This window comes from Peromyscus maniculatus, chromosome 5 (assembly GCF_049852395.1).
Source record: "Peromyscus maniculatus bairdii isolate BWxNUB_F1_BW_parent chromosome 5, HU_Pman_BW_mat_3.1, whole genome shotgun sequence".
Taxonomy (NCBI): domain Eukaryota; kingdom Metazoa; phylum Chordata; class Mammalia; order Rodentia; family Cricetidae; genus Peromyscus; species Peromyscus maniculatus.
In genome coordinates, this window is record NC_134856.1 from 141,113,305 (window position 1) to 141,139,129 (window position 25,825).

Below are 25,825 nucleotides of genomic sequence, written 5' to 3' on the forward strand. Positions count from 1 at the left end.
TGAGGCTTTGCTGACAGTTACTTAACATATTATTTTAAAGAACATTGTGTGTGTTTGGAAAATGACTATGTAGCCTAGGCTGACCTCAAGCTTAGCCTCATTCTTCCAAGTGCAGGGATTCATACACATACACCATCATGCCTAGCTTAAAAAAGGAAAATGGGGGTCAGGGATGTAGCTCTCGAGAGAGTACTTGCTTGGGTTTGGTCCCTAGAATCACACAGACTAGAAGTAGTGGTACATGCCTAAAACCTTGGCCCCAAGAGGTAGAGGCAGGAGGACCATAAGGTCAGGGTCATCCTTGGCTACACAGCAACTTTAAGGCCAGCCCCAACTACATGAGGCCCTGTCTCAAAAAATAAAAAAGAGGCAAATTGATAAACATGATTTATTTTTATACCTTTTTTTGGATTTATTATGTAATGATGTCAAGTCATGCATTTCTTGCTTAAAACAAATTTTTGCCTCTTATCTGTAGGGAAAACAGATACTTGCGAAAAGTCAAAGGGGATGAAATATTTAACTATTTAAACACTCAAGGCAGCAACAGGTGTAACATTTCTAGGTTGGGAAAACAAAGCAGTTTAGTGACAGGATGCTTAGGAAGATCAAAGCTGCTATGAGACCCATGGCCCAGTTAGTTAAGGAAGAAGTCATGGAATTTGAATTTTTAAAATTTAAATTAATTGTGTTTTTTGAGAGTGTCATACTTGAGTACTGTATTTACATCATTTCCACCCCTCCCCCCTCTCTTGAACTTGTGACCTCTTCTAGGATTATATATATTGAGTCCATTTAGTGTTGCTTATATGTACATGTGTTTGGAGCTACCACTCAGGATTGGATAAGCCATCAGGGTCTGTTCCTTGTTCAGCAGCCATTGATTGTCTTTAGCTCTTCACTTGGGGTGGGGCCCTGTGAAATTTCTCCCACTCATGTTCATGGCCACTGTTCAGGTCTTGTTTCGATGACTGTATCGTTGTGTGATTTCACAGACACAGCTTTCCTGCCATGTCTAGAAGAAGCTGTCTCACAGCAGGCTTCCTGGTCCTCTGGCTCTTACAGTCTTTCTTCTCTCTCGTTCTCCAAGCTTCAGGCTTAGAGTTTGTGCTGTACATGTACCAGCTGGGGCTGGGCACAAAAATCTCACTTGTTCTCAGCGTTTTGACCACTTGTAGATCTCCATAACAGTCTCTGTTTGATGCAAAAAGAAATTTCTTTGATGAGGGGTGAGAGGTAGGGTTAACTGTGAGTATAAGAAGTACTTAGAATACAGTTAGAAGCTGCATTGATTAGAAAATGTCGGCAGTAGTTTCTCCTCGAGTGTCTGTGACCTCTCTACCTACAGGTACTTAGCTAGGCTTATAGTCCTGGGCATGGTTCCCTCTTGTTGAGTGGGTCTGACGTCTAATGAGACAGCTGGTGACTGCACCCTTGGGGACATTTGCCATCCTGGCATTGTTGTGGTTCATGGGCTTTACAGCCGAGTCACACTATTGGTTGTCTTTCCCCTTGGCAGCTAGCTGATGCCATGTGAATTAGTCCTTGGGGAAGAACTCAACACTCGTATATGTGGGAGTCTACATACTCATGGAGTTATAAAGAATACAGATGGGCACTCACCCCATTAGCTTCTTTCTTCCCCAGTGAAAGTGGGTTGGACCTTCTGTTTCCATAGCATCTATAATGTGGCCTGAGACACTGAGTATGCTTAGGAAATACTTACCTGTTGCTCTGCAGAATGTCTTTGTTTGAATAGATCAGTGGAATGGGAGAATTGGAAGAGAGAACGTACATCCTGGAACATTTGAGAGACTATTTGTGGTTTCAAGACCAGCTGGTCCACATAGCAAGTTCAGGTCAGCCAGGGCTACAGAGTGAGACCCTGTCTCAAAAACAAAACAAAACAATAAGCTCTCCCTGAAACTTCCCCCAAATCCAAAAGTCACGGACAAGAGCATGTACTGTCTTCTGCCTTTTGGTCCTTAGGGAAGCTGTGTCCTGAGGAGACTGAGTTGCTTGGCCAGCAGAGGGAGCAGCACACCAACCCTTGGATTTCTAGACCTGATGCTAAGTGGACACAGGACTCACACGCCTCAAAAATCCCAGAGAACACAGACTTCTAGAGACAAAATAGTCTGAGACTATGATTTGGGTTTTTGCAAGTCATGATTTTCCGTTAAGTTATTCACAGAGTTCTAGAATTACCTTATTACAGTTGGAGAGTGTTGAGGGTGTAGCCTAAACATTGTCCTTCCGTTCCGCCTCCCTTAGAAAAAGTCATCTGATCATTTCATCCCAAGTCCACAAAAATCTGGCTAGGGTGTTTATCCCAATAACTTGGTTAGATTCTCAAGGTCCAAGATCTCTTGTGCAAGGGTTGAGTTGAACATTTTTTGGCTGATCCTTGAGCCTTTGATGTGGTGATGGAGCGGGAACTGGGGTGAGTTCTTCTTGCCTGACTCATCAGCTCCCACAGCTCGAGTGTCTCCGGTGTCCTCCCCACACTGCCTGTCTTGCTGACTTTGCAGAGCCAGCACCCATCCTATCCCATCTCATCCCACTCATCCCACATTCTTCTCCTTTGGCAACAGGGCTACGGCTGAACGGTAGCCCTTGTGCCACAAGGGACTTTTCTCTTATTCTCTCTCCATTCAGTTTGTCACAGGCTTATGTGTGGCTGTTTCTCTTATCTCTTGGAAATTCATGCCTTAGCATGCCCCAGCCTCTCTTTGTTAGCATTTCTGCTGGGCTTGTGGTACCTCTTCTATTTTCTCGTTCTTGTAGAAATATTTACTTGTTTTGATTGTATGTGTATGAATGTTTGCCTGTGTGTATGTGTGTGCGCCATGTCCATGGAATGCCCGCAGAGGCCAGGAGGGTGTGAGTCCCACGGGGCTGCACTTACACATAGCTGTGTAAGTGCTGGGGTTAAAGGCCTGTACCACCACACCCAGCCTTTTCTTTTTTAATAACCCACTAATAACTAAGTCTGGTTAGTGCTGCCTATACATTCATGGATGTATGGCCATCCATTGGACCATGGGAAACCTGTCAGTGGCCACATTCTCAAAAAAGAATGCTTTTCCATCCTCAAGAAACTATCAGTTCCCAATAGCTCTTCAGTAAGGGTTGGGCCTCAGTAAGTTGTGGGGCCCAGTGATCATTGTCCCATCTAGGCTAGGGTTTTTTTCTGACTTGATCTTGTATAGGTATTATACAGGTAGCCACAGTTACTGTGAGTTCATGGTTTGGAAAGCCATGTCATGTCCAGAGGATAATATTTCACAGCACTCTTCCCATCCTCTGGCTCTTACATTCGTTCTGACTCTACCTATGTGATGATCCCTGAGCCTTGGCAGGGGAGGGTTTTGATACAGATGTACCATTTAGGGATGGGCACTCCATCTCTTATTCTCAATACTTGGATCAACTATATGTCATTGTATTTATTGCTGCCCACTGCAAAAGAAACTTCTGTGACCAAGATTAGAGCAGTTCAGGTCTATGGGCATAAACAAAAATATTTAGAAGGACATTTGACAGCATGAGCATTTAGCAAAATAACAATAGCAGGACTTACCCTAGGGCCCATGACTTTCCCAGCCATGAGTTTATGTTCAGTATTACAGTACTAGGCATGAAATTCCCTACTGTGGACAGGTTTCAAATCTGATCAGAAACTCGTTAGTTACCCCTTAACATCAGTGCCACTATTGTATCAATGGGCACACATTACTTAGCAGGCCCATATTGCAACACTTAGGATCCAGTAGTGCAGGGTAAGACCATTGCTATCTTTTTGTCCCTAGCAGCCTACATAGCTACACCCCTGCACTGTGGTGGTTTGAATGAGAATGTCCCATATAGGCTCGTGTATTTGAATACTTGGTTCCCAGCTGCTGGAACAGTTTGGGAAGGATTAGGAGGGGTGGCCTTGTTGAAGGAGGTGTGTTGCTGTGGATGGGCTTTTGATTTTCAAAAGACTTGTGCTACTCCCAGTTAGCTCTCTCTGTTTTGTGTTGTAGATGAGGTATGGCTCTCAGCCACTGCTCCAGCACTATGCCTGCCTGTATGCTGCCATGTTCCTTCCAAAACGGTCATGGACTCTGACCTTCTGGAACCATAGGCACCATGCGAAAGTTTCCAGGTTAGCTTGAGATTTGATATTCCTCCCTATGAGGTGTTGGGGGAGGGTACAGAGGACCCAGAACAGCATACGCTGCTGTCGTTCTCTTGGTCGCCTACTGTCTGCACGCTGAGACCCTACTGCTGAAGTCACTACACAGTTTGGGTGAAGGACAGAGAAATCAATCTCTCTAACTTTTTAATATTTTTCTACATATATCAGACAAGATAATCATCGAAAACCAAATGTACCTTGTAGGACTATCAGCTCAATGATACTATTTCCTTGAATGAACAGATTTCATTTATTTAGATGAAGTTTTTCAATGGAGATTACTAATTTTTAAAAATATTGTGGCTGGTAAACCCTGTTGGTACTAAGGTTAGTCTATTTATTGAGTTATTTGACAGTTGGCAAACATTCTGCTTCTATGTTTATGAGATTTTTCTAGTAGTTAGAAAAAATATTAACCAGCATTATTGTCATAGGAAAACCCAGCATCTACTGTACTCTTGCATATAAACATATACATACATGTATATACATACATACACATATATGAATATAAAAGCATGTGTGCACACAGACTCAAACACATAATCACACACATATACACATTTCTGCATGCACATACATATACATGCATGCACGCACACGTACACACAACCCACAAAGCTGTGCCATGTCATTAATATTACTTTTATTTACTTTGTTTTTCTGGCAACAGCTGAGTGTGCCTGACAACACACCTTCCAATATAAACACTTTGCAACCTAGGCAGGAGAAAGTCATCCCCCAGCCACGGTCATGTCATGCAATGAGGAATACACACAGCTGTGGCAACACCTTATAATTACTTAATTTGTTTTTGACAGTTCCCATTTTTAGAGGAAAGGAAAATATGAACCTCACATGGCAAGGACTTTTATGAAGGTCCAGATCTGCTTGCTTGTGAAAATTCGCACATTTTCTTGGGAAAGAGTACAAAGTATGACAGGGAATTGAAGTCAGCGGTGCCCTTTCCTAATCCTGCAAATGCTCAGGGTTTCTGCTGTCCATGGAGAGATGGATCAAGGCTCCCGTCAGCGGCAGAAGGAGTGAGATGAACAAGAATTTCCATCCTGTGATGGTGGAGCTGGGAAAGGGCCTCCTTTGTGGAAGAGCTCACTTTTAATGAGGAGATGGGCGCAGGACAGTCACAACTTTCTGAGGAGGCCAGAAGAGGGCATTGGATCCCCTGAAGCTGGAGTTAAGGGGTTGTGAGCCAATGTGTATCCTGGGAACTGAACACAGGTCCTCTAGAAGATCAGCAAGTGCTCTGAACCTCTGAGCCATCTCCTTAGGACCCAAATCTCTTCTTTTTTGTTTTGTTTTTGAGGCAAAGTCTCACTATGTACACATGGCTGGTCTGGAGCTTGCTAAGTATGCTCTATGAATGAAATAAAAAAAAATTGAAAAAATAAAAACTGCCCAGCAACTCAGGAGGCAGAGGCAGAGGCAGAGGCAGAGGCAGAGGCAGAGGCAGAGGCAGAGGCAGAGGCAGAGGCAGAGGATCTCTGTGAGTTCCAGGCCAGCCAGGACTACATGATGAGACCTTGTCTCAAAATTACAAAAAACAAAAAATTGGTAACTGCTATTTAAATTAGATAAGTCTAATTTGGTAACTGTGGTCTATTTAGAACTATGTCTAAATATTCTTGCAAAAGAACTAAAGAGGGCAAGAATTAGCCAAATACACAGATGAAAAAATTCCAAAAGAACAATTTACATTACCAGCACCAAAGCATGCCCAAACTCTGGAAGAACGCCTAAGCACTATGTTGATCTGATATCTGCTGTGGTTTATAACTCTTAGAGTCTGTCCCCTGAGGATTTCTGGCAGCAGAGAGGCAGCAGGACCTGGAAGAGGTGGGGCTTAATGGGAGGACTTAGTTAATTGGGGGTATGCCCCGAGGGACAGTGGGACTCCGGTGTCTTTGGCAGCCTACTTTAGATGAAGTACTTCCTTTTCCACCCTCCACATCGGGACTGGTGTGTGTACCTCAAGTATCCGGAGATGTGAGCTAACAAACCCTCTTTTCTTTATAACGTTAGCGCGCTTCAGTTATTTCTTCATAGTAATGAAACAGGATTACTGTGCTCTCCATGGCTCTCATTTTTTTTTAACAAAAGTAATATGTGATAATTATAATGAAGCAATAGAAAAGTGATGCCCCTAATTCCATCTGCAGTAATTAAATGTTAGTGTCCCAGAACAAATGCTTTCTTTCACTTTTTAATTTCTGTGTTCACACATGCTCACACATACAGAGGTACAAACACACAGGTTACCATACGAACCCATGCACCAACATGGGGTTATTTGTATTTATCTAAAACTAAGATCACACACACACACACACACACACACACACACACACACACACACACACACACAGAGAGAGAGAGAGAGAGAGAACAATATAATATACAGATTCTATTGTGAATTTCTTTTTTTACTTCATCTAGTGAGATGATTATAGATTTGAACTTATAATAGCAAATTAAAAATATGGCTCACTAGCTGGGCGGTGGTGGTGCATGCCTTTAATCTCACACTCAGGAGGCAGAGGCAGGCCGATCTCTGTGAGTTCAAGGCCAGCCTGGGCTATAGAGTGAGTTCTAGGACAGGTCCAAAGCTACACAGAGAAACCCTGTCTCGAAAACAAAACAAACAAACAAACAAACAAAAACCCCCAAAACAAAACAAAACAAAACAAAACAAAACAAAACAAAAAAAAGGTATGGCTCACCAATATGGCAAATTTAGGCTGCTGACTCCAGTTCAAAGACTTCCTTCCACACTGTACTATGGCATAAATGATCCAACAGGAAGGGCATCAGAAGCAGGCTGTGCATTACCCGTTCTGTGAGCATAGCGCCTTGAAAGGTTGTTGGGTGGCAATGTGAAAACATGAACATAAAAGTCAGTAGAAAAATAGTATATAGTCACACTATAGTATATAGTCACACTATGGTATATAGTCACACTATAGTATATAGTTACACTATGGTATATAGTCACACTATGGTATATAGTGGAGTGGGGGGTGAGGGGTGGGGGGGTGGTAGGGGGTGGGTGGGGGTGTGGGAGTGGGGGTCTGTATACATGGGAAACCTGATTAGAATTGTTTCAAAAGTTTTTTTTTTTTTTTTTTTTTTTTTTTTTTTTTTTTTTTTTTTTTTAGTAAGAAAAGAGGGTGAGAGATGGAGCTTAATGGTGAAGTGCTTGTCCAGCATGTGCGAGAGTTTTAAGTTCATTTCCCAGTACTGGTACTGCAAAAGAAAGAAAATAAAAGACAAAGACAAAACAACTTAAAACAATCATATCTACAGTGACTAAGTGTCCTAAAAGATGCATCATGTGTCGTTAGGTAGCCAGTCACGATGGCACACACCTGCGGTCTAGCATTAGCCTGAAGGCTTACAAGTTTGAGGCAGGATTAGGCTACATAGAGAGACTAACTCATGCATGCACACATGCATGCATGCACGCACGCACGCACGCACGCACGCATGCACGCACGCAAAGCAAAACAAAACTCCAAGTTGGGCTTGGTGCAAACACAATCCAAGCAGTCTCTGAGATGTGGAAGCTGGGGCATCAGGTCTCTGAGATGTGGAGGCTGGGGGACCAGGAGTTCAAAGTCAGCCAAATAATTTGAGGCCAACCTGGGCTATATGAGACCCTGTCTCAAAAACCCCAACCTAACCCAACCCAACCCAAACAACAACAAACCTCAAAGCAAACTAAGGGAGGAGTGGGGATATAGGAGGAGAATATTTATTTACACAAGTTCAACTCAGGTCCAAGCTAGCCTGCTATCAGCATACGATGCTTTATGTAAACCTTGTGGTAACCACAGAGCTAAAACCCTTAGTTAGACATACAAAAGAGAAAAAGAAAGTTCAAAGCATGCCACTTATGGTGGTTAATCTTCATTTTTACTTGACCTACTTTAGAATTCCCAGGGAGAGGAACTTCAGGGCACGTTTGTGAGGGTGTTTCCAGAGAAGGTTTACTGCAACCAGAAGGCCACCCCTGGATATTGCGCAACAAACACCTCAAGGCCTGGGCCCCAGATGGAACAGGAAGACGCAGGCAAGCAGAGGACCAGCATCCATCGCTTTGTTTCCTGAGCTGCATCTAAAGCCACTTTGTCGGCCTCATGCATTTGCCAAGTCAACAGCTCCTTCCTTACGCTGCTGTTTTTTTTAATTTATTTTTATTTTATGTGCATTGGTGTTGTGCCATGAGTATCCTGTCCCATGGAACTAGAGTTACAGATAATTGTAAGCTGCCATATGGGTGCTGGGAATTGAACCCAGGTCCTCTGGAAGACCAGCCAGTGTTCTTAACCACTCAGCCATCTCTCCGGCCCCTCCTGATGTTGCTTTTGGACAAGTATTTTGTCACAGTAACTGATATGACACTACAGTGGGTATTTATGGACTAAACTGTTGAGCCAATGAGTTTTTCTCATCAACAAGGATGAACATCATCTGTCTGTAGTGTTGATAAATGTCCTAACATTCCTGAGGCAGTTGTACAATGCCACGTTTACCCAGAATCATTTGTGCACAAGAAGCGAACATGTCCTAGGCCCTTTTGGTTGGAATGGCGTGAGCATCCACTCAAGGCACAGTGCATACTCAGACCAACCAGATTCCTGTACCTTTGTCTGAACATGAACTAGGCCAATTATACAGATCCCCAGAGACTTGAGATTGGCAGTGTGGCCCAGGAGTTTGCTCAGGAGTGTGTTTGTCTCCATTTAGGTATACCTGAATAAAGCATTTTGGGTTTTATTCACTGATAGATAAAACTCACTTTTTAAAAATATGAGTTAGCTGGAGTTAGAGAGGTTTGATGGTTAATTCAATACCTAATTGAATTAATTAATCTTAATTCCTAATTAATCCTAATACAAAATTAGGATTTGGAATTACCTAAGAGGTACAGGTCTGTGCATGTTTTGAAGATGTTTCCAGAGTGGCTTCACAGAGAAAGGAAGACCTATGCTGAATGTGGGTAGCACCACCTGATATGAGGGTGCCAGAGTGCGTAGAAAGGGAAAGAGAAAGCACATTTGTCCCCTTGCCCAGCTTCCACAGGCTGGCTTCCCCTGCAGCATGCAGTGTGCCTTTGTGACAGACTGTGTCACCTGGAACCGAGTCAAAAGAAACCCTTCCTTCCTAGAGCTGCTTCTCATCGGGGATTTTGTAACAACGGTAAGAAAAGTAACTGAGTCAGTGTGAAAAAAAAAGATGAAACACCACCAAAGTAAAAAGGATTGGGTTGAATTCCAAGTGGTAATCTCCCAATCCACTGTGGGAACTAAATGAACACTGATCGGCTTTGTCTGATGCAGTTTGTGATGGTCTTTGCTTCTGTGTGGAACAAAAGGATGCTTTTAAGAGGGGATGGACGGACATTCAATCCTTCCTATGCTGTGGTTCCTGAGAGGATGGGCTGAAGAATTTCCAAACTGATAGAACTTAGGTGGAACACTGTTATTCATTTAAAAAATCATTGCTTGGTAGGACTGAGCTCCCCTGTCTGCCAAAATATGTGTTAACACTATAGCTCTCATGCTGGCGATGTTTGGGGTTGGAGCCTTTATGAGGTAATCAGGTTGTGATGAAATCATGAGAATTGGACGAGATTGGTGCCCTTTGAAGAAGAGTCCCTGTCTGTCTGTTACTCTGCCTGTATACATGGGGAAACAGTCTTGTGAACTCATGTGAGAAGGTGTCCGGCTGTTTGCAAACTCAGAACTGACCACACCAGTGCCTTGGTCCCCTTACTAGTCCCCAGGGCTGTCGGGGAAACAGACCTCTGCTGTTGAAGCATGCAGGTGTGGGCTATTTTGTATGGGAATCTGAGAAGACCAAGATAGGATCTTGTTTCAGACTCAGGTCAGCAATGTGTTCTCTCTCTCTTTCAAATCCTCATAAGGGTTTATTTTACAATTTAAAAGGTAAATTACAAGGTATTCAAATATATACCCTCAATCTCTAGGACAAGCCTGGGGCAGAGAAGATCAATTGTAAGACTTGGTAATTCATTCTATGTACCCATTTACTTAGTGTGGCTCATTGGGCTACTCTAGGAATGGAGAACTTATTTTTTAGCATCACATGTCTGAATGAAGGTAGTGTTTAAACACAAAATGAAAAAATTTCTAAGTTTTATGATAAAGAAAAGTGTGGAGTAAGACATCCCTAACTGTGGTGATATATTGTGTACCCCAATAAAGCTTGCCTGGGGATCAGAGGACAAAGCCAGCCACTATATTAAACATAGAGGTCAGGCAGTGGTAGCACATGCCTTTAATCCTAGCATTTGGGAGGCAGAGAGCCATCCGGATCTCTGTGAGTTCAAGGCCACACTGGAAACAGAGCCAGGTGTGACGGCACATGCCTTTAATCCCAGCACTAGGAAGGAAGGAAGATGGCAGGGCACAGAAAGGTATATAAGGTGTGAGTAAGCAGGAAGTCTCTCTCTTGAGGCTGAGGATTTCGTAGAGGTAAGAACGTGGCTGGCTGTTCTGTTTCTCTGATTTTTCAGCATTCACCCCAATATCTGGCTTCGGGTTTTTTTTAATTAATAAGATCTTTTAAGATTTGTGTTACATCTACCTTTATTTATTTTTAAAATTTGATTTATTTTGTGTGTATGGTAAAAATATGTTCATGTGTACCACATGCATGATTGGTGTCCATGGAAGTCAGAAGAGGGTGTTGGATACCCTGGAACTGAAGTTACTGATGGCTGAAAGCTACCATATTTGGGTGCTGGGAACTGAACCTGGGTTCTCTGGAAGAACAGCAAGTGCTCTTAACCACTGAGCATCTCTCCAGTCCTGAGAAATTCCCACCTTATAAGTCTGTGCATATTTACAGTGAACAGCCTCTTTCTGACTCCTTGTCTTTATTGTCAGAGTCCTCTAGTGTGTGACTTACAGACCACAGCAGATCTATTACCCCCAGGAGTCCTGCATAGCTGAGAACCCATCTCAGTTGTGCCCTGAAAGCCTTCACACCCGTGTGTGTAAATGTCTGAGTACAGGTAACAGTAAATATGTAAATATGGTTATCTAAAGGGGTGCTAGTTAACTTTACACATAAGCCCTAAACAGAGACAACAAATAGCTACTCCCCAGCCTCCCAAACACATCAATGAAAAATGTTGGACCCACTGTGGAAAACAGCAGCTACCAGCTGAACTCACCTTGCACCATGCTCTAAGCATTGTTAGCATAACACAGTCTGTTACCCGGGTACTGGGATTCTAGATTCTCCACGGTCACATGGTTAAATGTACACTTCTGATATATCTGTGTGTTCCTATCTATGTTCATGTGCAGAATAAGTAGGTAAATATTATTTTGGGCCGGGCGGTGGTGGCGCACGCCTTTAATCCCAGCACTCGGGAGGCAGAGCCAGGTGGATCTCTGTGAGTTCGAGGCCAGCCTGGGCTACCAAGTGAGCTCCAGGAAAGGCGCAAAGTTACACAGAGAAACCCTGTCTCGAAAAACCAAAAAAAAAAAAAAAATATTATTTTGGAAAGAGCTTATCCAGAGCCATGTTAAAAATATGCAGTTGTGATCTTTTGAGAAAATTTTATTCTTCTGTGTGTATGGATGTTTTGCTTGCATATATGTATGTGCTCCATGTGCATGCCTGGTATCCAAGAAGACCAGAAGAGGGCATTAGGAAGTTACAGACAGTTGTGGAATGCCATGTGGGTGTTAGGAATTGAACCTGGATCCTCTGGAAGAGCACCCAGTGTTTGTAACCACAGATCCATCTCTCCAGCACATGATGTTATGTCTGAGTATATATGTGTGTGTGTGTGTGTGTGTGTGTGTGTGTGTGTGTGTGTGTGTGTGTGTGAGTGAGTGTGTATGTCTCTATCTAATCCTCAGAAGGGTTACTCTTAAGGACCCATCGTGACTGTGTCAGGATGTAACATGTCTTAGGAACATGGATTCATTGAGGACTAATCATACTTCTTACTTGGCTATTGTATGCGCCATCTTTCTTATTCTATCTCTGCTAAAGTTTATTCCATAGATTTTACTTTCCAGAAAATTTTGTACATGGCACCTCATTTTGGAAACTTCATAGATGCATCTCCATTCCAGCCACCCCCTTTCCTCTCTGCTTCACTCATGGGATACTGTGCCAACATTCTAGAATATCTGAAGTTAGAGTCTCCTCACCTGCTCAGCCCTGGAGGCTTGATAGCAGTTCATTAACCTTGTGTATCCATTGCATCTTGCTTTATTAGATTTGCTCATTTGGCTCCTGTGTTATCCTGAGAAGGGTGGTAATTATCAGTCATTCTGGTAAGCAGATCAACAACTGTATAATCTGCCATTTGAATTTGCAATCTCTGGCCACCTTGATGGTGTAAAGCCGGTCTGGTCCTGGGTCCTAGCGATGGGTCAACAGCCTTGGCGGTGCAGAAACGGTTGAACCATCTGCTTTTCAAACAGCTGTGTTCTCTACCTTGCATGAAGGCGGGACTTTTCCTGTGCCTTTGTATCTGGTATTATCTGTGCTCTAATGTCATGTACTCAATGTTGAGAAACAGGTCTTACATTATCTTTATATACCAAAGAATGGAACTAGTATATGGAGAGAATGCAATTTGCCCATTAAGTCTTAAGATCTAGTACCTGAGGAGTGGTCTAGTCAGCAAAGTGGTTGCTGCCCAAGCATGTGGACCTGAGTTTGATCCCCAGCCCCCAGGTGAAAATCTGAGCTGGTGGTGTGTGCTTGTGACCGCAGCACTGGGCGAGCAGAGACAGGAGGATCCCTGGGACTCAGTGGCCAGACGGGTTCCTGAATTGGAAACCTTTAGATTGAGTGAGAGACCCTGTCTCCAAAAGCAAGATGGAGGCTGGCGAGATGGCTCCTGGGCGTGGCAGTTTGAGTTCTCAGCTGGTGGCACTGTTTGGGGGAGATCTAGGAGATGGGGCCTTGCTGGAGGAAGTGCATCACAGGGGTGAGTTTTGAGGTGTCAAAGCATGGAGACATTCCCAGCTCACTCTCCTGGCTCTTTGCTTGCAATTGGAAGATGTGAGTCCTCGGCTTCCTGCTCTAGCCGCCATGCCTCCACTCCGCCATCGTGGACTCTTACCCCCTGGAGCCACAAGCCCAAACAATTCTTCCTTTTATAAATTGCCTTTGTTGTGTTGTATTGCCACAGCAATTAATGCAGCAGATGAAGGCACTTGTCACTAAGCCTGGTAACCTCGGTTTGATCCCCAATCCCACACGATGGAAAGAGAGAGAATGAACTCCTACAAGTTGTCTTTTGGCTTCCACATGCATGACATGTATGTGGAATACACATGTATTCCCTTGCACATATAAAGAAACGAATGAACAAAAAGCAAGATGAGCTCTGAAGTTGGCCTCCAGCTCCTACATGCGTGTGCATATGCACCTGAACACCCACATGTACCCACCAGGAGCATATGCCTCCACAACCTTCCCACAGAATATGTATGATACTTACACATGCTATCCTGAAGCTTGTGTTCCTCTGATTGGGACCAAGGGTTCTAGTCTTCAAGGGTTCGGAATCCATTTCTTCTGTTATTTGATACCTGCTAGTACAATCTCCAAAGCTCCATATAATGTGTTCCACAGCTGCTTTGTGTTACATGTTCCTTTGCTGCTCTGGCCTCGGCCTCTTTCACTCAATGTGCTGGAACTCTGGTCACTCTATGTACTTGTCCTCTCTGACCCAGAGTGTCTTTGACCTTGGCTCTGTGGGGTGATTGCGCACCTCTTCTGGTCCCGACCTTAGTATTTCCATTCTGGGATCTCTTCTACTTCGTGAGTTTTCCTTGGGACTTTAGCCCTGCTCATGTTCTGACACTGCCAGCAACTCCGCTCTGAAGAACGTGTGCCTTTCTCCTGACTTTTGGTAAAAGGAAGCAGAAGCTACAGTGTGCGTAGGGCCTGCTTGCTGGTGCAGCCTCCTGGCTCTCGCTGTTGGCTCCTGGTGCTGCCTCTCCCTGTCTGAGTGATCGCTGTGTAGTTATTTCAGATGGCTGTTTTATAGACAACCTTTCTGTTTTGAAATATTCTTTCCTGTTTGCAAACCAGCTTTTCTTAAAAGTGGGCTGCTGCCTTATGCTAACTTATTCCACTTTAACAATAAGATGTCTTGTTTTCCCCAGACTTTTTCAAAACCCGAGAATTGAATTTCCAGAAATGCCAAACCACCACATTTCATCTTGACTAATTTGTCATGTGGGCTGGCTTCCTGCTGCAAAATCAGCATGGATTCCCCCCGCCCTTTCTTTCTGTTTTTAAAGAGATAGAAGAACGGTATGATTTTTTAACAGATACTTAACTGTGCTTTTTTAGCAACCTACCAAAATCCTGCCACTCCGTGCCCCCAAGACAGATCCGGAACTAAACGTCAATTTCTTTTCCAACTACATTTGGAAGACCAGGTCTTCCTGTGGCCTGGGTGCTGGGCTGCATTCCTGGGCTTGCTCCTCAGGCTGCAGAGGAAGCCTTCCTGAATCTCTGGGAATGTGCCTCAAAGTTATCTGTGAAGGAAGGGACTTAATGTCACTTGATTCAAACTCAGTCACTGTCCAGTTCTGCAGTTAGCTGTGGGAACAGGGCCTGCTGTTGCATCCCAGGTTTACTTTGATTTTCCTGGGGTAGCTTCCCTGTCTGAAGAGCGAATCTTGGAAGACAGAGCTTTGGCATTCCTCCTTCTGTCCCCACGGCTGCAGAGGCGGCAAGGGCAGTGTTGCCATTTCATTGCCAGGAGTGAAAAGAAAATGGGACACAATTCTATTTTGCTTTCAAATAAATAAAATTTATAGTACAGTGATGATTTCATGTACATTAAAAGTTTTTATTTTATTTATGCGTCAGTTTGTGTGAATGTTTGCCACATATGTGCAGGTGCATGTGGAGGCCAGAGGAGGCGCCAGAGTCCCCCTAAAGCTGGAGTGACAGGTGGTTGTGAACCAAATGACTTGGGTCCTGGGAACCGAAATCAGATTCTCTTAAAGAACAGCAAGAGCTCAAAACAGCTGAGCCATTGCTCCAGCCGCTTATGTACATGTTCTTTTTGATGAAAGGGTTTCCCACGTGTGTATGTGCCATCTTGTGTAGCACACTGTTCTTATATATAGAATGCTGACGTCAAATTCTACTATCACGGTGCTTTGTAAGATTTTCTTTTCATAATCTAGTCATGGTGGCACACACCTTTAATCCCAGAACTCTAGAGGCAGAAGTAGGTGGATCTCTATGAGTTCAAGGCCAACCTGGTCTACATAGTGAGTTCCATGGCAGCCAGGGCTCTAATGTGAGTCCCTGTCTCAAAAATAGACAGTAACAAAATGAAACAAATAAACAAAAAAAATAGCTTTTCACCCCTATGAATTTGTTTGTTTTTGAGATAGGGGTATCATGATAACCAGCACTGATGTATATCTTCAGTATGGACTGGGCTTGCACTCACTGTATAGCCCAGAGAAGCCTCAAACCTGTCATCCTCCTGCTGCAGCCTCCCGAGTGCTAGGACCAGTCACATGCCACCAGGTACCACCATTCCTGACCTTTAGATACTTTTGTAGATGAAAATATCATGGACTCCTGCATTGTGAAGGGTACTGAGCTATCCATACTATATACAAGGAAATATTGGAGATCATATTTTTCTTCATTTTTATAACACTCCTTTAAAAAGTGTGATTTCTATTTCTGAAGACATACTGGAGTAAGATTACAGTTAAAATGAAAATAAAAACCAAACACATATCTCTGTGTCTTTGCCTTCACAAATTCTTGGATTTTTTTCTATGTGCCTTTGGGAGTGTGGGGTAATTACACAGTCCCTTAAGGTGCTCTGAGGTGTCTGCCCTCTCTCATATTACCTGTTGGCAGTTTGAGCTGTAGTTTAGGTGCCTTGTCTTATGGCTAAGCACAACTACAGTCTTTTTCTGATGTCCATGAGAGCAAAATTAATTAATTTGAGCGTAGTTTCCTAAAAACAATACAACTGGGAGCAAATACTTTTTTGTTTGTTCTTATAAGGTTGATTTATTTCTTTTATGTGTGTGTCTGAGTGTATGTATGTGCACCACATGCATGCAATGCCCATGGAGGCCAGAAGAAGATACTGGATTTCCTGCAACTAGAGTTACAGGTGCTTGTCAGTCTTTATAAGGATGCTGGAAACTGGATTCAGGTCCCCAGCGAAAGCAGCGAGTGCTCCTAATCCCGGAGTCATCTTCCCTGCACTGAGAACAAACGTGTGTGTCTTAGTCAGTGTTCTATTGTTGTGAAGAGGCACCATTACCATGGCAACTCTTGTCAAAGAGGCTTAGTCCATTACCACCATGGCAGGAAGCATGGCGGCACACAGGCATGCTTCCCGCCATGTTGCTGGAGATGTAGTTGAGAATTCCACATCCTGATCCACAGGCAGCAGGGAGAGAGAGAGCTGGGCCTGGCTTGGGCTCTTGAAACCTCAAATCCCATGCCCAAAGGACACACTTCCTCCAACAAGACCACACCTCCTAATCCTTCTCAAATAGTGCCACTCTCTGATGACTAAGCATTTAAATATGTGAGTCTGTGGAGGCCATTTTTATTCAAACCACCACAGTGTGTTTCCCCTTTTTGTGTAGAGTAAGAAAACCACTTGTGTCACTCTTTCTAAAACTGTTTAGCTGTCTGTGCCTGGTGTGGTGGCGCACACCTTTAATCCCAGCACTTGAGAGACAGAGGCAGGTAGATCTCTGTGAGTTCGAGACCAGTCTGGTCTACAAAGTGAGTTCTGGGACAGCTAGGGATGTTACACAGAGAAACACTGTCTCAAAAAAAATTGTTTAGCTGGAGAGATGGCTCAGCAGCTAAGAACAAATACTGCTCCTGCAGAGGACCCAAGTTTAGTTCCCAGCACCTACATGAAACAACTTAAAATCATCTGTAAAACTCTCAGGTTTCTGTGGGCACAAGGCATGCACATGGTGTATGTAAACTCACACAGACATACACCTAAATAAAAAAAAATCTTAAAAAAAAATCAAGCGGTGGTGGTGCATGCCTTTAATCCCAGTACTTGGGAGGCAGAGGCAGGTGTATCTCTCAGTTCAAGGGCAGCCTGGTCTACATAGTGAGTTTCAGAATAGTCAGGGCTACACTGAGATATCCTATCTCAAAAAATGAACAAATCAACTAAACAAACAAAAAATTGTTTAAAGTCATCAACAGTAGTTCTTTGGATTACATATCGTGTTTAGTCATCATATATCCAAGGTTAAAGATTAATTCTGGTTGGCAGCGTTGGGGGTTTCCCACCCACTGTAGGGGTTATCCCCCCTTTCCAGGCAGGTGGTTCCAGGTTGTATAAGAAAGAAAAGTAGGTGACCCTGAACCTGGAGAAGGCCAGTGCACAGCATTCCCTGTGGGCTCTGCTTCAGGTCCTGCCTCCAGGTTCCTGCTTGGGCTCCTGTTTTGGCTTCTGTCAGTGATTGAGCTGTAAACTGTAAGCTAAGCAAATTGTCTCCTTCCCCAGGTTGCTTTTGGTCATGGTGTTTATCACAGAGACACAGACTAGCTCTCCTTTAAACCTATAGAATATGCTGGGGATGTAGGTACTGAAGGGAAGGATCAAGTGGATGGCACTACATTTCTGAGACTAGACACTAGTGACAAGGTGATAGATAACCATTTTGTCTGTAAGTTTGGGTTATTGTGTGATGGTGAGGAATTGATCTAGAAATCCTTTCCTCACTAAAACATGAGAATTAACTATTTAATCCATTTCCTATTCAAGTGACCAAACACCAGCTCATCAGCTTCTAGACTTCTGCTGTAGACCTGATGATGTCTACAAAGATGCTTTTACCAGAGTCCATGTAACTCCTGTGATCTTTCAGATACACCAAAGAGGGTCATTGAGCTACTTGGGTAGAATAAGGTAAAGACCGTCTCAGATGCTTCAAAATGTGTAGACATTCTTGTTGTAGCTCTCATATTAAAGTTGGGTCGTAAGCCCTAAAACCATGTAATTATTATAATTCATGTTATGGTTGAGTAAAGAGATAACTTTCTAAAAGCAAATTACACTGAGAATTCACTCAAGAGATTAAAAGGGTTAGTGAAGTTTAGTGTAATCTTCTGCTCTGTTTTGAATAAATTTGCCCCGTCTTGCTGATGCTCAGTCCTTCTTATGAACAATTAAAAGGGTAGAAACTTCATGTGACTGTGGTCTCCATGCAGGGAACTTTGGAAAGTGATCAGGACTGGGTAAGACTGAGCCCTGATGGGTTTCTGCAAAGATGGAGAGACCAGAAGAGGCACACACGCATGCTTCCTGTCTCCTACCACGTTACACTTGGCCTCACTCCCGTCAGGACTTGGTGGCTGTCTCCTCACATGACCTTTGACCTGGGCAGAGCTATGAGCTCCAATAAGCCTTCTTTGTTTATAACTTCCTAGTCAGTGGGATTCTGTTATTAGCAATAGCGATTGGATTAGACATGCGGAGGTGAGACCTTCACAGGCATTGGGTTTACTCACATCTTCATCTTAAGTCTCAGGAATTGCTTGGCTGCCTAACAGCTATGTGAGTTAAAAACACCGGGCCTCGATGTTTCTCATGTGTAAAATGGAATGGCAGGGCTGAGTGAGGTGTGGAAGTGAGGGAGACTGTAACCTTCAGTCTCCTGCACATGGGGATGCTGCCAATAGCCTCTCTATTCTGAGAGCCACAAACCCAGTCACAGCTAGAGCTGTTTGTGGACCCTTTGGTCCTGGTGATAGCACTCAGATATTGTGTTCTATGTGCATCCACGCCACGTTCCCCACCCCTCTGAGAACTCATTCAGGACAGCTCAGGCCTTATTCATGTCTGACGTCTAAATGTTCCCGATGTACGATGTTCAGCTAATAAAGGAAGGAGCCCAGATCCTTTTACTTCAGATATTTTTAAAATCATTTTTTTAAAGGAAATAGTTTGAAAGAGTATAGATACCAGACTCCCCCCACTCCCCCTTCTTTGGCTGAAAAAGAAAGAATGTGTCCCCCACAGCCCTTTGGCTAGAGGGAGACTTTTAATAAAGATCATTAGAAATGTACTATTAAATGTCAAACTCTCTATAAATTAGCATGGCTTGTGTGCTCCAGGAGAGATCTCAGGGTTTTTCCCCCCTTGTATTTTTCTCTTCAAAATAGCTTAGCATTTGCTTTAACAACATTTTTGGTTTAGCCAACTGATGGTTGATGATTTTATTGAATAAAGTTCACTAGTTTCATATCAACATGAGATTGCTGTGTGATTTTTTTTCTCTTTCTATTCTAAATTGGAACCTTATGGACACTTAACCTAGAAACACATGCCAATGTGATTTATATTTAGAAAATTTCTTTTCATATTATTAACAAAATCACTATTGTGTTCCAATCTCTGTTCTCTGAGGATAAATCTTTAGCAAATCACTTCCTGCCACTTGGTACCTCAGAGCCCAGACAGCCTAAAGCTGAACAACATTCATCAGCAATGCAACTCAGAAGAGAAAAAATGCTTCCCATTTCTCCTTAAACGGTGGGAGGGAGGCAGGAGGGAGAGGAAGGAATTTTAGAACTTGCCTTCTCCATGCCTGAGGAAGACAGCTCAGATTAATTACTAGTGCCTTAAATAAGAAACAGGAAGAGATGGCCTCCATGGAGAGAGGTGCTCTACTCTGCCTCGAACATTTGGTACTTATCCTTCAGCTCCAGGCTCAAAGAGGAAGTTTGACAGAGCTGAAAAAACACATCAGGCCTGGCCGGCTTTAAAAAGCGAAACTAGAACCCCCTGTTTTCAGGCCCATATGCACTCTTTTTCTCTAGAAAACAATCCTAGAATGTTCCAGAAGGTTTAGTGAATGTGTGTTTCTGCGCTGTTTCCTCTCCCCAGATACAACATGTTTAACCAATTTAGTTTACAAAGGAATTCAAGTTTTCCCTAGCTTGCTTTACTCAACTCTAACTTAGGGATCATAAATATGTTTATGTCTCCTGGGGAACATTCTCTTGTTCTGCATTTTGAATATGTGCTGTCCAGATGTGTTTTTTACCTCCTCCCCTTTGAGAGTTCCTCTGAGCAAGAACATCACAGTGGAACACAGTGGGTCCCTGATTCACATCCACAAGATGCCAGGCAGCTTGGTGGACGAGTATGTCTTTTGTTAGGGCAGACAAGAATCTACCTCTTTCCAGTGCAAAAAACTAATAAAGGAGATGCTGAGGGTTTGGGGGTGCTGTGGGAGCGATGCCAGGCTGACTTAGGTCCTGTAGGGGCTTGGGGGTGCTGGGGAGCAATGCCAGGCTGACTTAGGTCCTCTGAGAGTTTGGGGGTGCCGTGGGAGCGATGCCAGGCTGACTTAGGTCCTCTGAGGGTTTGGGGGTGCTGGGGAGCGATGCCAGGCTGACTTAGGTCCTCTGAGAGTTTGGGGGTACTGTGGGAGCGCTGCCAGGCTGACTTAGGTCCTCTGAGGTTTTGGGGGTGCTGTGGGAGCGATGCCAGGCTGACTTAGGTCCTCTGGGGGTTTGGGGGTGCTGTGGGAGAGATGCCAGGCTGACTTAGGTCCTCTGGGGGTTTGGGGGTGCCGTGGGAGCGCTGCCAGGCTGACTTAGGTCCTCTGGGGGTTTGGGGGTGCTGTGGGAGAGCTGCCAGGCTGACTTAGGTCCTGTGGGGGTTTGGGGGTGCTGTGGGAGCGATGCCAGGTTGACTTAGGTCCTCTGAGGGTTTGGGGGTACTGTGGGAGCAGTGCCAGGCTGACTTAGTCCATCATTACCTGTTCCTGGATGCTCACGTTCAGGCTCTTTGTGACTTTTAAATGCTCATTATTGGGGTGCAGTCGCAGGAGCCTGGAGGGCTGCCCTCCTGGTCTCAGCACTGTCACTGTGCAGTGGCTGCCGTATGTGGGAGAAACGGTGCCGTGTGGGCTCAGATCTTGGGAACTTCTGTGGCCTGATTCAACAGTAGGAGTAAGGTAATGGTGGCTCCCTGCCCACTGCAAGGACTGACCCTTGTTAAAAAAGAAGAGAAGGGTTTCTTTCTTTTTCCTTCTTTCTTTCTTCTTCTTTTTAAAGGAAATACTTTAAAGGGAAGCAGTTGGTCTGGGAAGCCATGTAATTTCATGCATAATTGTCTAATAAAGGGGAAATTGACAACTCTGGCCAATGGTGAGCACAGTAGGACTCTTTGTATGCCTTTGACTGCCTTTTTTTCTTGTTCTCAGAGTTTGCCTTCCTGAGCTTCGATAAGGGTGGTGTCTGTGGTTCTTGGGCTCAGATCTTTTCTATAGAACACCTCAAGAGACACAGGCACTGCTGGCTTTCTGTGGAAGGTGCTTCACAACCCTGAGTTATAAATTCAAACTTATTGTACTTGAGAAGCAATAAAACAACAACAAAAGGAGAAAACTTTGGTTTCTAAGCATTGGCCATGCACCTGCTGAATGGTGCTCTGCCAGTTTCTTAACCCTTGGGAATCTCCATTCTGTCACTTACTCCATTCTGTCCTCACTGTGGGGAGCAAACGGGACAGTGTTTCACAGGAACATGTTAGGCAGCCAGAATGGATCTGTCATTGTCTTCTCTAAAATCACGGCACCCCCAAACCCCCACAGGACCTAAGTCAGCCTGGCAGTGCTCCCACGGCACCCCCAAACCCCCACAGGACCTAAGTCAGCCTGGCATGGCTCTCACAGCACCCCCAAACCCTCAGAGGACCTAAGTCAGCCTGGCATCTCTCCCACGGCACCCCCAAGCCCCCAGAGGACCTAAGTCAGCCTGGCATGGCTTCCACAGCACCCCCAAACCCTCAGAGGACCTAAGTCAGCCTGGCATCGCTCCCACGACACCCCCAAACCCTCAGCATCTCCTTTATTAGTTTTTTTGCACTGGAAAGAGGTAGATTCTTGTCTGCCCTAACAAAAGACATACTCGTCCACCAAGCTGCCTGGCATCTTGTGGATGTGAATCAGGGACCCACTGTGTTCCACTGTGATGTTCTTGCTCAGAGGAACTCTCAAAGGGGAGGAGGTAAAAAACACATCTGTTACAAATGGAGCCCCTCATAATCAGTGCAGTGTGAATTGTAAAGGAAGAAATGTATAGGTAACTGCAGAATTTGAGAACAGAGGTGGGGGGAGAGAGAGAAAGAGAGAGAGAGAGAGAGATTGAGAGAGAGAGAGAGAGAGAGAGAGAGAGAGAGAGAGAGAGAGAGAGAACAATACTAAGCAAGAAAATGAATTTTTATTCTTCGATAATCATTTGCTGAAAGTTGATAACACAGAATGAATAGGTAGACCAGTGAGCTACACATCACTCCATAGAAATAGTTCATAACTCGATTAATATCATTGGCTTGATATTAACAATCTGTTGTCCTTTGTTTATATTCTTGAGACAAGGTGGTCTAGCACTTACCAAGGAGCCCAGGCTGGCCATGGCAATCCTTCTGCCTCAGTCCTGAGTGCTGGGATTACAGGTGTGTTTTAACATGCCTGTCTACTGTTTCACCTCTACTTAACTTTTTTTTTTAACTGTGTACGTGCCACAGTACATGTGTGGAGGTCAGAGGTCAGAGGTCAGAGGTCAGCTTTTGAAGTCTATTTTCTCCTTTTACCACTTGGATCCCAGGAATCCAACTCAGCTAGTTAAGCTTGGCAGCAATCCATAGGCCTTTATTTTCCTTTTCAACAGATAACACGGTTTCTATTTGGAGCTCTCAATCAAAATCCTTAAGTTAATATGCTCAATAAAATCTGGAAATTTGCTTAATTTTCACCACAAAGGAAACGATGACAAATTTATAAAAATAGAAATAGTCTAACAGCGTTTCTTTTCTTTCTCTCCCACCACTCATCTCTCTCTTATTTTTAGGTGAGTGAAGGTCCAGATGCAGTGAGTCTCTGGAGAGGCACTGGCTCAGTGTGGTGGAGTTAAGGCTAGGCCTTAGCCTTCCTCAACTGGAAATTCTCAGCGTTCAGAGGTAAAGGAAAAATTAATTAGCACACAGCCGTAGCCTCTACTATTACTCAAAGAGAACTAGACTCCATCAGAAATGTTTTATGGTTTGTGTAGGGTTAGGCATTGTTATAACCATCTTGGGGTGGTCTTTGTATGTCCCCAGGAAGATTCTTCTGGGGCTAGTCAGGTTCTACAGGAGCCGAGGTTTGTGTTTTTAGTTAAGACAGTTGTGTCTTAGCAAATAGAACTTGCTGTCTATGAGGGTATTGGTGGTGCTCACTTCTCAAGCAAGAAGAGCAGATGGCACCCTCTTCAGGAAGAGGAGGGGGAAGGCAGGTTCAGAAGAGAAGTCCGCAGCTCAGTGCCTGTACTGCTGTCTCAGATCCTGTGTAACCTTGTATTTCCCGACTCAGCTTGTTAGTCATTTAATTAATGTTAAAGCTTGCTGCTTTCCTGTTGTGGAAGATTACGTTAACTATGTAAAGATGTGTTACATTTGTTTATACTGCATTTGTTTAATTATGTAGAGATGTGTTACTGTTTCACCTTGCTTGCCTAAGGCACCTGACTGGTCTAATAAAAAGATGAATGGCCAATAGCCAGACAGAGGAGGGATAGGTGGGGCTGGCAGGCAGAGAGAATAAATAGGAGGAAGAATCTAGGCTTGTTCTAGAGAATGAGAGGAGACAATGAGGGAGGAAGAGGGGAGCTGCCTGGGGTCAGGCAGCCGCCAGCCAACCAGACAGAGTAGGACACACAGAATGAAAGAAAGGTAAAAAGCTCCGAGGCAAAATGTAGATGAAGAGAAACAGGTTAAATTAAGTTATAAGAGTTAGCACGAAGCTAGCCCAAGCTAAGGCTGAGCATTCATGACTAATAATAAGTCTTCATGTCATGATTTGATAGCTGGTTGTTGGTCCCAAAGGAAGTCTGCTACACTTTCACTCTCTTTCAGCGGGGCTGGCACTTCATCCGTGTGTGAAGCTGGCTTCTGCTCCTCACTACAGACCAGTGCTACAGTCAGGTGGTTATTTGTGCTTTTGTCCTGTACTACGAATTATAACAGGAAGAGCTAATGTCTTCTATAGACGTAGGAACTCTTAATCATGAAGCTATGTGTGATCACATGTGGATATTCACACCGAAATTTTTTTTTTTTTTTTTTTTTTTTTGGTTTTTCGAGACAGGGTTTCTCTGTGTAGCTTTGCGCCTTTCCTGGAGCTCACTTGGTAGCCCAGGCTGGCCTCGAACTCACAGAGATCCGCCTGGCTCTGCCTCCCGAGTGCTGGGATTAAAGGCGTGCGCCACCACCGCCCGGCCTCACACCGAAATTTTTATGTGTGAGTTTTGTTTCAAGAAGGCTGTGGGCTGAGGTTGCTCAAGCGTCTCTGCTTGTGCTTTCTCCCATAAATGTGATCCTTTCTGGACTTGACTTTGCTTTTCTTTGGGAAGAGAATTTTCATGTGTGTGGAGGACTTGAGACATAGTGTGTATTTCTGGGACTTCCAGAGGCAGTTTAGGAACACTGAGAGACTTACTGTTCCATGCTATCTTGGTTCTAAACCATGGGAAGAGTCCGAGGCTTAACTGAGACTATTCTTAGATCTGACCTGATCCTTACAGATATGCTGTAAGTGACAAACCCCAGTGGAAGCCGAGATACTGAACCAGCTAGCCTCAACAAGAGCGGATGCATGCTCAGGGGTTTAGTCCCACCGTGGATAAGTGTGACCTGCTGCTGTTTTGGAGTCAGGAGGTGACCTTACTCAGAAAGCTCTCTATCCTGGCCATCATAGGATAATTATTACCTGTTCCACATTTAATGTCCTACATTGCCTCAGGAGGCGTGATAAAGTGCCCAGCCACCACTGGTTTAGGGAGCCTTGCCATCAGGAGCACAGGCTGGGTGCGCAGACACCAGCATGTCTGTCTGCCTTCCTGGAGGGTTTTCCGAGCTGGAAGGACCTTTGCTTTCACTAGTGTCTGTGGTTGTTGGTGATGGTAATCCTTCTGTTTACCCAAGGTGACTGATCTGAGATCCGTGTTTACCTGTGGTGAAGGCATCTGAGCCTGTGAACCTGTGTTCAGTGTTTGCAAAGAGAAGGGTGGGACAGGTATTTGGGGGCTTTCCAGTATGGGGTAAAAGACTTGGCTGAGGGGCTCTCCCAGTGGTGTTTGAAGCACTCACTGGGTCCCATTTTTGGCATTTTATACTTGGCAATGATGTGAGAAGTGAATCTAATTTCTCCTTTCGCCCCATGTAGACATATGTTGGTGTCCTGATGGCCTGTGGGACCTTGTTTGAGTGTTTGTCACACCTTCTTTCCTTCTGCCCACAGCCAGCCACTGATGCAACTGAAGCCAAGATCAGCCGCAGCGGCATGTTCTGAAGAAATTAGTTCACAAAGTGTACTAAATTGGAAATGCTAGTTAAACACTACACAGTATTATCTATGTTATACAGGATGGGCAGTGGCCAAGACTATCTACCCATCTATCTGTCTGTCTGTCTAGCACCTATCTACCTATACTCTATCAATCTACCTATTATCTATCAATAATTTATCTATCTGTCTATCATCTATCTATCTATCTATCTATCTATCTATCTATCTATCTATCTATTATTAGTCATCA

At 44.1% G+C, this 25,825-nt stretch overlaps 1 long non-coding RNA gene across 1 annotated transcript; it reads right to left on the reverse strand.

Moving 5' to 3' along the window:
- Positions 1–406: 406 nt before the first annotated feature.
- On the reverse strand, positions 407–14,153 carry LOC121829659 (uncharacterized). Its single transcript, XR_013051699.1, has 5 exons — positions 13,701–14,153; positions 12,397–12,491; positions 6,922–7,050; positions 1,727–1,889; positions 407–1,194 (listed from the first exon to the last, which is right to left on the reverse strand). It is a non-coding gene; the product is annotated as an uncharacterized LOC121829659 (long non-coding RNA).
- Between the last annotated feature and the right edge of the window lie 11,672 nt (positions 14,154–25,825).